This window comes from Sturnus vulgaris, chromosome 32, assembly GCF_052056855.1.
Source record: "Sturnus vulgaris isolate bStuVul1 chromosome 32, bStuVul1.hap1, whole genome shotgun sequence".
NCBI classification, from domain to species: Eukaryota; Metazoa; Chordata; class Aves; order Passeriformes; family Sturnidae; genus Sturnus; species Sturnus vulgaris.
In genome coordinates this window covers 2,334,192-2,347,877 of record NC_142274.1, presented here as the reverse complement: position 1 = coordinate 2,347,877, position 13,686 = coordinate 2,334,192, and the positions used below count along the sequence as shown (strand labels likewise).

The 13,686-nt window shown below is 48.6% G+C and overlaps 1 pseudogene; it reads right to left on the bottom strand.

The window, feature by feature from the left end:
• Positions 1 to 2,923: 2,923 nt before the first annotated feature.
• LOC148220698 (uncharacterized) overlaps positions 2,924 to 13,686 on the bottom strand; it is a 69,935-nt pseudogene continuing 59,172 nt past the window's right edge.

The window sequence follows — 13,686 nt, the reverse complement described above, 5'->3', positions numbered from 1 at the left end:
TTTTTACTGGTCTCTACTGGTTTGCCTTACACTGGATTTTACTGTTTTTTACTGGTTTTTATAACTTATACTGGTCCATTCTGGTCTGTACCGGTTTATACTGGTTTATACAGGTTTCAGGGTGCCATTGGAGCTTTTGTTGATGGAGCAGTGCCTGGGGGTGAATCCCAAATCCTATGGGGAGTGGCACCACCGGGGCTGGGTGCTGGGCTGCACCATGGTGCCCCCTGCTGGCCGGGAGGACCTGGTGCCCAGTTATACTGGGTTATACTGGTTTATACTGGGATAGGGTGCTGGGAGTTATTGGTGTTACTGGGTTGAACTGGTTTGTACTGGGATGGGGTGCTGGGATCATTGGTTTATACTGGTTTATACTGGGATGTGGTCCTGGGGGTTACTGGGTTATACTGGTTTGTACTGAGTTATACTGGGTTTTTTTGGATTTTACTGGGTTATACTGGGAGGGGTCTTGGGGACACTTGGCACTCCACTGGGAGCAACTTCTGGGGATGCTGGCCGTACTGGTTTATACTGGGGGCTGCCACCATGGGCCTTAGGGACTTGGGGGTGGCTCCAAGTGCTTACTGGTTTGTACTGGTGCTCCCCCAGTATAAACCTGGGAGCCCTGAGACTGCACTGGGAGCCTCTAGACTGCACTGGAAGTGGGTTTGGGTGCATGAGGCATTACTGGTTTATACTGGTGCCCTCCCAGTATAAACCTGGGAACTCCTAGACCACACTGGGAGCCTCTAGATCGCACTGAGAGTGGGTTTGGCTGCATCAGCTCTTACTGGTTTATACTGGGAGCTGCTGCCACGGGCCTCAGGAGCTCAGGGGTGGCTCCAAGTGCTTACTGGTTTATACTGGTGCCCTCCCAGTCCATGCCTGGGAACACGGTGGTAGCTGGCAGCCAGGCAGGACCCCGAGGCCAAGCTGACCTTTTCCAGGACCCTGCTGAGCTGCGATGTCTCCAACTTCTCCTCTGGCACCACCGTCTGTGGCTGCTGGTGCCCACCACGAGCTCTGGGAAGGGCAAGGCCGGGGCGCTGCCCCCTGAATCATTGTACTGATTTTTACCACTTATACTGGTTTGTACTGGTCCATACTGCTTTTTACTGGTCCATCTTGCTTTTTACTGATCTCTACTGGTTTGCATTACACTGTTTTTTACCGGTTTTCACTACTTATACTGGTTTGTAGCAGTCAATACTGGTTTATATTGGTATGCACTGCTCTGTGATGTTGTATAATAGTCTATACTGGTTTGCCTTACACTGCTTTTCTCTGTTTTTTACTGTTTTTTATAACTTATACTGGTCCATTGTGGTCTGTACTGGTTTATACTGGTTTATACAGGTTTCAGGGTGCTGTTGGAGCTGTCGTTCATAGGGCAGATCCTGGGGGTGAATCCCAAATGCTATGGGGAGGTGCACCACTGGGGCTGGGTGCTGGGCTGCACCATGGCGCCCCCTGCTGGCCGGGACGACCTGGTGCTGTGTGAGCACCTCCTGGCGGCTGATCCCCACAACTGTGAGTGGTTTGTACTGGTTTGTATTGGTTTATACTGGTTTGTGCTGGGATGGGGTCCTGGGGGTGCTGGGACCGGGCTGGGGTCACTGGGTTGTACTGGATTAACCTGGGAGAGGGTGTGTGAGCATCCCTTGATGGCCAGGAGTACCTGGCCCTGTGTGTACTGGTTTTACTGGTTTACATTGGATTGTACTGCGATGGGATGCCGGGGGTTACTGGGTTGAACTGGGAGAGGGAGTGGGGGTGTGTGAGCGCACCCTGCTGGCCAGGAGGACCTGGTGGCCAACTGTGAGTTATACTGGGTTGCACTGGTTTATATTGGGACGGGGTCCTGGGGGTGCCTGGAGTTACTGGGGTTACTGGTTTGAACTGGTTTTTACTGGGATTGTGTGCTGGGGGTGTCACGATCCCCTGTTAATACAGAGTGGGGGTCGTGATGGTTCGTTTGATCCCAGAGGTGCAAACAGGCAAAATGCAGGGGACAAAATCAGTTTATTCAACAACAGCAATGCATTTTCATTAAATGCCAACAACTCAGTTGAGATAGAGGGGAGAGATATAGGAAACAAAGTATAGAGAGAGAAAAAAGGGGATGGGAAAATAGCTACCAACAGACGAGGCGGACATCCTCACAGGCCAGCCAATGGACAAGTCTTCATCTGTGGGGAAATCTCAAGGGTCTTCTCCAGAGGGTCACTCTTTTATAGTCCTTCTCCAAAGCGAGTGGCTTCTGGCCAAGAGGTGGGAAGATTTATGGGCCATTGTGTGGTGCTGCAGGAGACAGGTGCGGTTGGGCAGTACATGCAGTCTCCAGTTGGTACAACACAATCTCTGGTTGTTGCAACAACCTCACAGTCCAGTGAACACAATACACCAGCACACAGTCACGAGCATCCACCTTGGCCAGGCCAGGAAACCATTGTCCAGAGTCAGCCTGGGTGGGGTCCTCGGGGTCTTCTTGCGACGGTCGGGAGGCAAAAACGAGGGGAACTTGGGACCGACCCTTACACCACCCCGTGACTCACGATCGTCGTCAAGAGCTCTCCTTTGTAGAGTTGTGGTGAAGTCTTCAGGACTCGTCCGAGTTGGTAACATATCCCAAAAAACAGAGACAGAGTCAGACGAAGTAGAAAAGTAGGAAAAAATAAGAGAGAGGAAAAGGAAAAGGAGAGAGAGAGTGATAAAACAAAACAAAACAAATAATTCATTCTCACAATATACATTCAATTGTGATTACAAAGAAATAAGCAATTTTTTCAATTTTTCGATTACAAAGGAATAAGTAAATGATATTGATTCCAAAAATACCACACAATCAAAAAAAAAAAAAAAAAGAAAATAAGCAATTTCAGTCAATATCGCAGTTTATCTTATTTTTAAATACCTGTGTAGTTCATCTTGTGTCAATAACTTTAGGGATGTCAATAGTGACCGATTTGGATATATCTATCACAGATGCCAATTTTGTTAACCATTTCATTACTCTCCAAATCATAATGTACAGGTTTGCTGATAAAACAAAACCAATTAAAACCAAAACCAAGAGAATAATGATGGGATGACAGAATTTGTTCAGACACCTGTAGCAGTAGGTGACCACCCAAATAGAGTATCCCACCACCTGTTTTCAGCATCTGTCTTTACCCTTTCCAAAACACGATGTATTTTTTCCACATTGTGATGAACAGCTATTAAAGTTTTTTGTCCGTTTTTCTTGATCCTCTCCAAAATTTCGATCAGATCTTGGTGGAGCAACAATTGCTTCACCTGAGAGAGGATCATTCCAATTGGAGTGGGCAATAGATGGTGGATTAGTGTGTAATTTGACTGCAAAACATGGTAAAAAGTAACTGGGGCTACATATGAGAAATCACAGCCTGCAATCCTGGTAAAGTTAGAAACACAAAGATTAGAATGATTTTTAGTATTCACTACCAAATTTTCTATAAAGACACTGTCACAAGCAGTTCTAAAGCATGCACATCCATTGCCTACATATACCAGTACAGTTTCAGGAATCTCGTTTGGATGAATTTCAAAATTACAAACATTCTGTTCTGCATCCAAGCAGATATCTTGAGCTCTGATTGCATTACTTTCACAGATAAACCCTTGTTGTTCCAGGACAATGCAAGTTTCCAAATTGACAGTTTGCTATTTCTCACCAATTTGATGGGCCCATTCCCTGTGCTCGAAAGGATAGAGAATAGCTCCATCATGGTTCAACCCTAATGCAATGATGGGGAATATTGAATGCACTGAAGCATTGTGTATGGTCAGTACAAAGGCTGTGGCTGTGTTTGTGCTGGGGTCATAGGTAAAATTCACTAAGTTCCACCAGGACTGGAATTCTTTTTCAAAATCGGTGGCACTGTCCCAGACTATATTTCGAATTTCAGTGGGAAAAGTGCCTTCCTCACCTTCTCTTATAATTGAAGCAGCAACCAACTGCATCCACAACTGGGCCTGGATACAGCTGAGAGCCAGAGAGATGTTATTTTGTGTAGCACCAAGTGCATCGATTATCAATTTGTGGTCATTCACATTCACCTTTTCCCTGTTTGGCAATATGTTTGATAACAACCACTGTTGGGTTCCCAAAGCTGTTAAGGATGATTGCAGGGGCTGCTGTAATTTGGTTACATCTCCAGCTGTGGTAGCCAATTTATTCATTAGTACTTCTGAATCGATGCTATTCAAAATTCCCAATCCTATTCCCACAACACCGGTTATGTCTCTTGCCATTCGTTTTTTAGAAGGATTCTGTTTTCACAACCAGGTTGTCCATCCCTCAAAAGAAGTCTGCAGAAAGGGTGATCAAGCTGGCTGAACTTCTGGGACATTATTTTGCATCAGCAATTTGATTTGTTTGAGAGACCATGCCGGATTAAACAATATTTGTTGTTGGCCAGTTTTTCTAATTACATATGGTCCAAATTGAAAAATCGTAGGACTCAACACAACCAGTGGTTGGGTGGTAGGTGTTACAACATTAACATCAAGTTCCCCCCAGTATTTTGTATTGTTTTTACCACACATGATTTTATAGGAAAAGTGTACAACAGTTAAGTTTAGCCAACAATTCTAATTTTGAATTTCACAATATAAAACATGGCCATCAAGTCCTGTGCCATAACTGTATACAGGTTCGGTGAGGGATCCAGCCACTAATTTACAAGTTATTGTGACATCATCACTTTGTGTTACTATAAAGGGAGGAAAAACATTGTTCTTGATATCCAGCACTAAGGGGGTGCTTCTTCATGTCCCTCGGTGTTCTTCTGTGAAAAGTAAACACAACAGAGTCTGCCTGCAGGAGGCAGGAGATTAAAATGATGGAACCATCCAGCGTGTAGTGCAGACTGGAATTCTGTTAACTTCCCAATCATTTTGCTGATGAAAAGGAAGCCACTCTGTACCTCCTTTAAACACAGCATAGGAGTCAGTGTAGATGTAAACAAGAGAGGTATTCTGTACCTCAAGTTGGAAAACACTCCAAACAACTGTCAGCTCCCCAGCCTGAGAGCTGCCTTCTCCCTCAGGAATAATTCGTTCACCAGCAGAAGTGGGGAGGGCTACTGCCCTGTATTTCCCCACCTTTCCCTCTCGTTTGGCAAAAGCATCAGTGAACCAAGAATTTGCTGATTGTTCAGGGGAGAAAGGAGTGGCCACTTTAATTACCAAGGCAGGTTTGTCATGGCTATTAGCCAAGCTCTCAGTTTCTTGTATTGCCAAATTTTTTACAGCTCTTTCTATCACTGAGAAGATGTTACAGTCATGTTCTATCTGGGCATACCACTGCCTAACTGAGGATCTCTGGGCCACCCCGTGAGGTGGAGGGGTCTTAATAGTGACTGTGATGTGTTTTCTCCAGAACACCAATAATTCTAGAGCTTGTTGGAGCTCTTTCCTGGATTCAGGCAATTTAATTTGATCTAAGGCGGTTAGAGTGTCAGGTGGAATACATGTCATACCTCCTTTCCACCAAATTCCCAGGAGCTTCACTTCCTGAGAAGGTTTTTGAATTTTCTCTGTGGGAATTTGTAAGTCAAGGCCTTCCAGATGAGAGATTATTTTTTGTTGGGTGTCCCCCACTACTTCTATTTCATCCCCTCCCACCAGAATATCATTAATGTATTGATAGACAGCTACATTGTCAGGTTTGGGTATCTTTTCTAATTCCTGGGCTAAAGCGTGGTGAGCCAAAGCAGGGGAATATTTATGCCCTTGGGAAAGCCCAGTGCAGGTGAACTGCTTTGGCTCAACTCCCAGAGCCTGTGGAGGAGATTGATTTGGTACATTGTTCAGAACTTGTGGAGAAGTTTGCTCTGGTACACTGCCCAGAACCTGTGGAAAAGGTTGCTCGGGGGGTGCATCGCTGATATAATCATATTCTATTTTATTCCCAGGTTTCAAGTTGGGGCAGCAGTGTTCCCCACAATTTTCCATCAAAGTCAGGTCTTTTTGAGAGTATATTGGATTAATGTGAACAGCTTCCTTCTCCTGTGTTTCTTTTGGTGTTACACCCTGCTTTGAATTGTTGGCACGTTCTTCTCTTAAGGCATCTTTTAACAAATGATTTTCATCTCGCAACAAATTATTCTCATTCCTTTCTTGATCTAATTGTTTTTGCAAAATTTGAACAAGATTTTGTAGAGAGTCTATAATTGTCCTTTCCTCACTTCTTCGCTTAGAGCAAGTTTCTATATCGGCCGTAGGACAAGCTCCCAAAACTGAGCAGAGCATGGTTTTATTTTTGGCCAGTTTCAACTTGGATTCTTGTTGCAAAGAACATATTCTATCAATCACATTCTCCAGATTAAACCAATTATTGTTCACCCATTCCTCCCCACCTTGGGACGGTCTGGCGCTATACTTAGCTAATAGAGCATAAAATGCAGCTTTATCTGTTGTAGTGGAATTCTCAGTCATTTTGTGAAGGGATAAGTAAAAACCACAACAGGGAGGTCTATTGCTTAAGTTACCACACACAACGAAACAGCTTTCGCTGTGTGCCCCCCTTCGCTTCCCTGTGCGGGAGAAGAGACCAAACTACTTGGGAGGCACTCCTTAGTTACAAAACACCAGGATGTCTCTTCACTGCACCAAGTAGTCAAACATCATAAAACAACAACAACAACAGCAACAACAACAACAACAACAACAACACTGTCCTGCCTTTTGCACCAGTGGATCTTTTGTGAAATTCTGACGACAGAGCCCTCGAGTCTGGGGATGCTCCACACCAAGGTGTCTGCAGTCTGTGGGAAATCAGAAAAACCCCCCTTGCTTTCTAGACAGGCTCACCCATTCAAGGTGGCCAGCTAGGTGCGGCTGGAGTAAGACTTCCTTCCCCTGATACAGATTACACACAACCTTGCATCCCTTCTGTTTGCCAGAATATCCTGTCTGTGACACCAATTTAATGTCATGATCTGCTATTAATACAGAGTGGGGGTCGTGATGGTTCGTTTGATCTCAGAGGTGCAAACAGGCAAAATGCAGGGGAAAAAATCAGCTTATTCAACAACAGCAATGCATTTTTATTAAATGCCAACAACTCAATTGCAATAGAGGGGAGAGATATAGCAAAGAAAGTAGAGAGAGAGAAAAAAGGGGATGGGAAAATTGCTACCAACAGACGAGACAGACGTACTCATGGTCCAGCCAATAGATGAGTCTTCATCCGTGGGGAGATCTCAAGGGTCTTCCCCAGAGGGTCTCTTTTTTATAGTCCTTCTCCAAAGCGAGTGGCTTCTGGCCAAGACGTGGGAGATTTATGGGCCATTGTGAGGGTTGCTCCAATAAACAGGTGTACAGAACCTGCTGCTCCAGCTAGTGCCTGCTCCAGAGCAGTGTACCATGAAGCACAGCGAGGACCTGCACACAGTCCCTTGGCAAGCATCCACCTTGGTCAGGCCACAAAATCATTGTCCAGAGTCAGCCTGGGTGGGGTCCTCGGGGTCTTCTTGCGACGGTCGGGAGGCAAAAATGAGGGAAACTTGGGAGTGACCCTTACAAGGGGGAGGAGACAGCCAGTGTGTGCAGCCCTGGGCACGGCCCCGAGAGCAGGGGCCGGGGGACAGGGCCTTTTACAGGGAAGGAGGAGAGGGAACCTCCCAAAGGGGGAGCGACACCTCCTCCCTTCTCAGGCCTGTGAGGTGCCATGGCAAACCAAAGGCCAGGGAGCTGCCTCGGAAGGTGACAGCATCAAAGATCACGGACACACAGCCTGGCAGCAGAGTCACAACAGGTCTTGTTTGATGCTTTCCAGGATTGGGACTAGCCGAGATCGACTCTTGGCTACAACAGAGTCAGACAGCTCTTACTCAAACGACTCTGAGGAGGAAGAGGAGGATGAGGAAATGGACGAGATTATTGCTGCCTTAAACAGGCGGAGGAGGGGAAGGATAGCAAGAAAAGCCCTCAGAGAGCATAGCCCAATTGCTCACTGCAATAGATCAAAAAGGGAGAGAGACAGAGAACCAGTTTTGCAAGCCCCTTTACGACAGGCAGTCGGTAATCAGGGGCCAGTGTATGTGAAAGTACCATACTCCCTTATAGAGTTAGACCAGTGGAAAACTACAGTGGGAAAATATAAAGAGAACCCAAATAAAGTGGCAAAATTGGTGGAACAGGCCATTAACTCACAAAACCCTGACTGGGCAGACTTAAACTCCATGTTGGATACATTACTCGCCCCCACTGAGGGACAAATGGTCAATAAAGCCATCACAACCTCAGTGGAGGGGAGCACAGCCAGTGGATTGCTTCAAGGTACTGTCACTCAGATATTTCCCCTTGAGAATCCTGGGTGGGATCCAAATATACCAGAACATATCACGAGGCTAAAACGATATCAAAGTCTTTTGGTATATGGGTTAAAACATGGAGTACCTAAAGCTATAAATTGGTCAAAGCTTTATGAAGTAAGACAAAATGATGATGAATCACCATCGGATTTTTTGAACAAGTTAAGAGAAACTGCTATCAAATATACTGATCTAGACCCTGAATCAGCTGATGGTAAAGCACATCTGGTTTTGTTGTTTATGGGTCAGGCCTCAAATGATATAAGAAGGAAGCTGCAAAAGATAGAGGGGTCTGAGATATGGAGAGACTGCTAGAGGTTGCCTGGAAAGTGTTTTGAGATAGAGGTTCAACTGAAAGAGTTAAATCCCAACCTAGTAAGAAGGCAACTGAGGAAAAGTCACCCAACAAAGCTTCCCCTACACAGAAGGACCAGTGTGCATACTGTAGAAAGTGGGGGCATTGGAAAAAGGACTGTCCAGTGTTAAAAGAAAAATCCTCAGTTCCCCAACTCTCAGTAGCACAAACCTCAAGTGGCTCAGGCTCTGAGGGATGGTGACCAAGGGCTATTCCCCCAGCAGAGCCCTTGATTATAACTAAGCTGGGGAAAGTTGACATCAAGTAATTTTTGTAGATTCTGGAGCAGCACATTCTATGTTAAATACCTTAGAAGGGAAACTGAGTCACAACACTGTACATGTTATTGGGGTGACTGGGGTAAGAGAAACACAGTTTTTCTTCTACCTTTGGAATTCAAATTGGAGAAGCATCAATTTCTTTACATGCCTAACTCACCAAAACCATTGCTGGGGAGAAGAATTGGAAGCTTGGAAGCTTGTAACCAGACTGTGTTTGGTAACTGAAATATGTGTATTTGAAATGTAACTACAATTAGGGACTGTGGTTTTGTGTATAAACACAAACACTTGTAGAAGAAATGTTACAGCATGCAAATCTGAAGCAGCTGGCAGAAAATGCCAAGGCCAAAGCTAAAAAGATCCTAATAACAGTTCACCATCATGGTAAAGGTATAAACAGGGAATGGAACAAATTAGGAGGGCAGGAGAACACCACTGGTGGGAAGTTCCTTTTGGCTGGTTCCCCATGGCCACTGGCATTTTCAACGAGCTGCTGCACCCCATTGTAGCTACACTGTGAATGCAAATTTGTGTGCTTTGGTAGCCACTTGTTGCTGGATGAGGCAGGTGAAACTCTGCTTTGATAACCAGGTGAAAGGAGCAGGGCTGGCCAAGACCCTCATGAAATAATCAGGGGCAAGCCTGGGTTGGCCTCTGTGTTTGCCACCAAGAAGATCTCATGGCTCCACTGTTGGCTGCAACCCAGCAGGTGTTGGGTGGAGGGGACACACGCCATGCCAGACCTTGATGAAAGGGAGGGGAAGACAGGCCAACCAGCCTGCAGTTAGTCTGAACCAACCTGCTCAAGTCAGGGCACCTAGAACTGATTGCCCAGAACTGCATTCAGCTGGGCTTTGACCATCTCCACAGATGGAGACTCCACAACCTCTCCAAGCAAATATGTTTGATTGTTTGATTGAAGAAAAAGTTAACATATGGTAGACCATGTAAAACCCCACATATTCCAGGTGAAATTAATTCACATGAAGAGGAAACGTGATTTACAGGGTTATTTAATGGCTCTAAGTTTCACTTTGCAGAAGCTCCAAAAGCTTCAGAGTTACATCGTGCTATCCAGACCCAGAGCACTGGACAGCCCTGCACATCTGTTCCAGCCTGGAGACTGGGTCTATGTGAAGTGGTGGGACAGTGATCCTCTGCAAGCCAAGTGCAAAGAACAATTTAAAGTCCTGCTGACTACCTTCACTCTAGTCAAAGCTGCTGGCAGAGGACCCTGGATTCACTACTCCAGAATTAAGAAAGCTTCAGCTTCTGAACAATTGTAACAACAAAGACTGGTGGACATCATCGTTTTTCTTCTGGGTCTAATTACTTTCCTTTAATATAACATTTGATTGGTTAAGATATTGTTCTTGTTAGAGGTTCATAATTATTAGGTTTATGTTTACATTTATTATTAAGTATGTATTTACTACTAGGTATTTATTTAAAGTTAGGTATTTATTATTGTTGGTCACTTATCTGTAATTAAATACTTGTTGTTAGTAATATTGAGAATAGAGACTCGACAAGGTAGAGGCCTTGTAGAGCCTCTAAAGGGGGGAAATGATGCCTTTAGTTTCAAGTTTCCCTATTCTCCTTGGATGTGCTTTTCTGATGTGCTAGGGTGATGAAGACAAAACAGTCCTATTCCAGTTAAGAACTCAAGGACAGTTTCTCCAGACTTCAGGCCCTAAGCACAAACAACATGGAAACGTGGAGAGTGGGTTCATGCAAATGAACCAAAACCTATAAAAGTGTAAGATTTTGTGACCAAGCCCTCCTTTGCTTCCATCTTGGAGCCATCCAGGCAGGGGTCACACCTGTAGCACTCATCCTGCTAGGGTGTGGCTTTTGGAGGCCTTTCGTGGCCTCTCAATAAATACCCATTTGATTCCCCTGAACTCTGTGTGTAGCCTCTGTTCCAGCTCCTCAAGGCATCAGAGCAGAGCAGCATTTAGAAGCAGTTTCAGGATTTCTAGGCAGGAAGTGGAGCTGACAACCACCTGCATCTGTGCTGCTGTGCTGGGAGTCTCTTCCCTCCACCTCTGCTCACAGGCACTGCCCTGCAGAGACAGACAAGGGCTCAGGAAGCACCTGGGTCACACAGGGCACAGCAGGACACTTTATTTTACTTCAATGCACAGTGATCATGGCTCCTTACTGTCTCTGCTTAACACAAGCCCACTAGATACTGATGTAGCAATACTGTGACTAATGGCATCCCTTTATGGAAAATATTACCAAAAGTTAAAAAAGAAAAAAAGAGGAAAAGTAGAACACACTAATTAGAATAGCAAAAAAGACACATGGCACAAAGCAGTCTGGGCAGCCTGTAATGAGTTCCATTCTTCATGTCATGCAGGCAGGCACTTTATTGTTTCTGGAAAGCAGTAATAAAATACACCCTTAAAAACTGGAATGGATATTTCTTACACGGTCTTTGAAATATTTCTCCATAACTGGAGAAAGAAACCTTCCTGATGATCTGCACCAGACCAGAGGGAAGCCAAGGCAGAGCCATGGTTTGTCAGGACTTGCTTGACCCCAATGAGCCCCATGGTGCATTTGGTGCTGAGCCCTTGAAGCTCAGGGCCTAAGAGGAGATTGCACAAACCCTTCCAGGAGTCCAATACAGAAGAACCTTTCAGCTGCTGCACATCCCTGTGCCTTGGGCTGGCCCAGACTTCTTCTGGGGGATGTGTTGTACCACAGCCCTGCCCTGGGAGAGAGATTCCTTTCGCCTTGTTTCCAGTCTGGGCCTCCCCAGCTCTCCTTGGCATTAATTGTTTCTTTCTCTGGATATTCTCTACGATGTCAAAAGGATCCATCATCTCTGAAACTGCCTGTCAATCCCTCTCAGGGCTCTCCTCTGCTCTCCTCAGTCTCCAGCCCACTGAGCACAGAGCTCCTTTGACCACTATAAAGTGGTCATGTGCTTGAGGCCATGGGCACCTGGACATGAATGACAGTTCTTGTCTGTAGGAAGGAAAGCACAGAAGCCCAGGGTTTTGAAGGCAGATGAGAGGCAGTCACCAGAGGCCAAGGCAAGCCAGACCTGTTTGTCTTAGTCTGGGAGCAAACCTTGCAGAGATGGAATTTGGGAGGCCAAATCCCAGGTCTGTCCATGGGCGTCAGGACAAGAAGGACAGTTCTTTTCCATAGGAAGGAAAGTGGGGAGCCCCAGTATTTCAAAGGCAATGAGAGCTGGCCCTCAGGAAGCCAAGGGAACCTACACAGTCCTGGCAGCTTTTGTCTGGGAGCTATCCTTGCATAGATAGGGAATTTTGGAGGCAGACTCCCAGTTTTGGCCGTGGATGCCTGCAATTGAAAGATGATTCTTCCATGGGAAGAGAAGGTTCAGGGGGTGTCCCTGGGGCACGCGGGGCTTGGCACGGGCGCGAGCAGGGAACGGAAAAACGGACACGGGGACAAACGGCCCCAGGGCTTCAGTTGCAGCGGCAGCAGCGGCAGCAGCGGCAGCAGCAAAACAAACAATTTTATCGACTCTCTCTTTCCCCTCTCCCTCTCCCGCTGTCCCACACCCTCTCTCGCAGTCCCGCACCCTCGCTGTCTCTCCCTTTCCCGGTGTCTCCCTCCTCTCCCAGTCTCCCTCTCCCCGTTCCAGGCCGGGCCATGCCCCTGGCCCGCCCCCGGGCGGGGCTGCTCCGTCCCCGGCCCCGGCCCCGTCCCCGGCCCCGGCCCCGTCCCCGGCCCCGGCCCCGTCCCCGGCCCCGGGCGTCCCGCCTGGGTCTCGCCTTCGCCTGGCTCTGGGCGTGCTGCCGGTGGCGCTGCTGGGCGGGCATCAGTGCCTGGGGCTGGGGCGGCATCGCCGCCCTTTGGCTCCACCTGGCCCGAGCCCGGCCCCGGCCCCAACGTGGGATGCGGCCCCGGCCCCGAGCCCGGCCCCGGCCCCGGCTCCTCCCGGGGCCCGCGGAGGACACACGCGGCGCGGCCGCTCCCGCCGCCTGCGCTGCGGCTCCCCCGGCCCGAGCTCCGCCGCTCGGCAGCGCGGCCGCCGGCCCCGAGCCGCCGCTGTCCCGTTCCGCAGAGAGAGCGCCTGGGGCTGTCCGGCCCGGGGCGGCTGAGGGGCGCTCGGGGGCCGTTCCTGGCCCCGGGCCGAGCGCTGACAGCCGCGTCTCGCCGGCAGGGAAGGCCCAGGTGGGCCTGAAGGAGCGGTACCGGGTGGGTTCGCTGCTGGGGCGCGGCGGCTTCGGCAGCGTCTGGGCGGCGACGCGGCTCTCGGACGGCGCCCCGGTGAGTGGCGGGGCCGGCGGCGGGCACAGGACGAGGGGGCGCAGGAGGAGGAGGATGGGGCTCGGCGGAGCGGGCGGCGAGCTCAGCCCGCTGTTGGCCTTGGCTTGCAGGTGGCCATCAAAAGGGTGCCACGGAACCGCGTCCGGCACTGGGGCGAGCTGGTGAGTGAGCGGGACCAGCGGGAGAAGCCGGGACGTGCCGGGCGGGGATGAGCCGAGGGCCGGCAGAGTGGAAGCCGTCAGGACCCTCGAGGGAGAGCGGGCGTGGGGCCAGCTGAGCATCCCGGGCTGCATGAGGGCTTCCCGAGCCCTGGCACGGCATCAGCCCCGCTGACGGCATCGTGGTCTTCCCGCAGCCCGACGGCACCAGCGCACCCCTGGAGATCGTGCTGCTGGACAAGGTGTCCACCGGCTTCCCTGGTGTCATCCAGCTGCTGGAGTGGCTCGAGCTC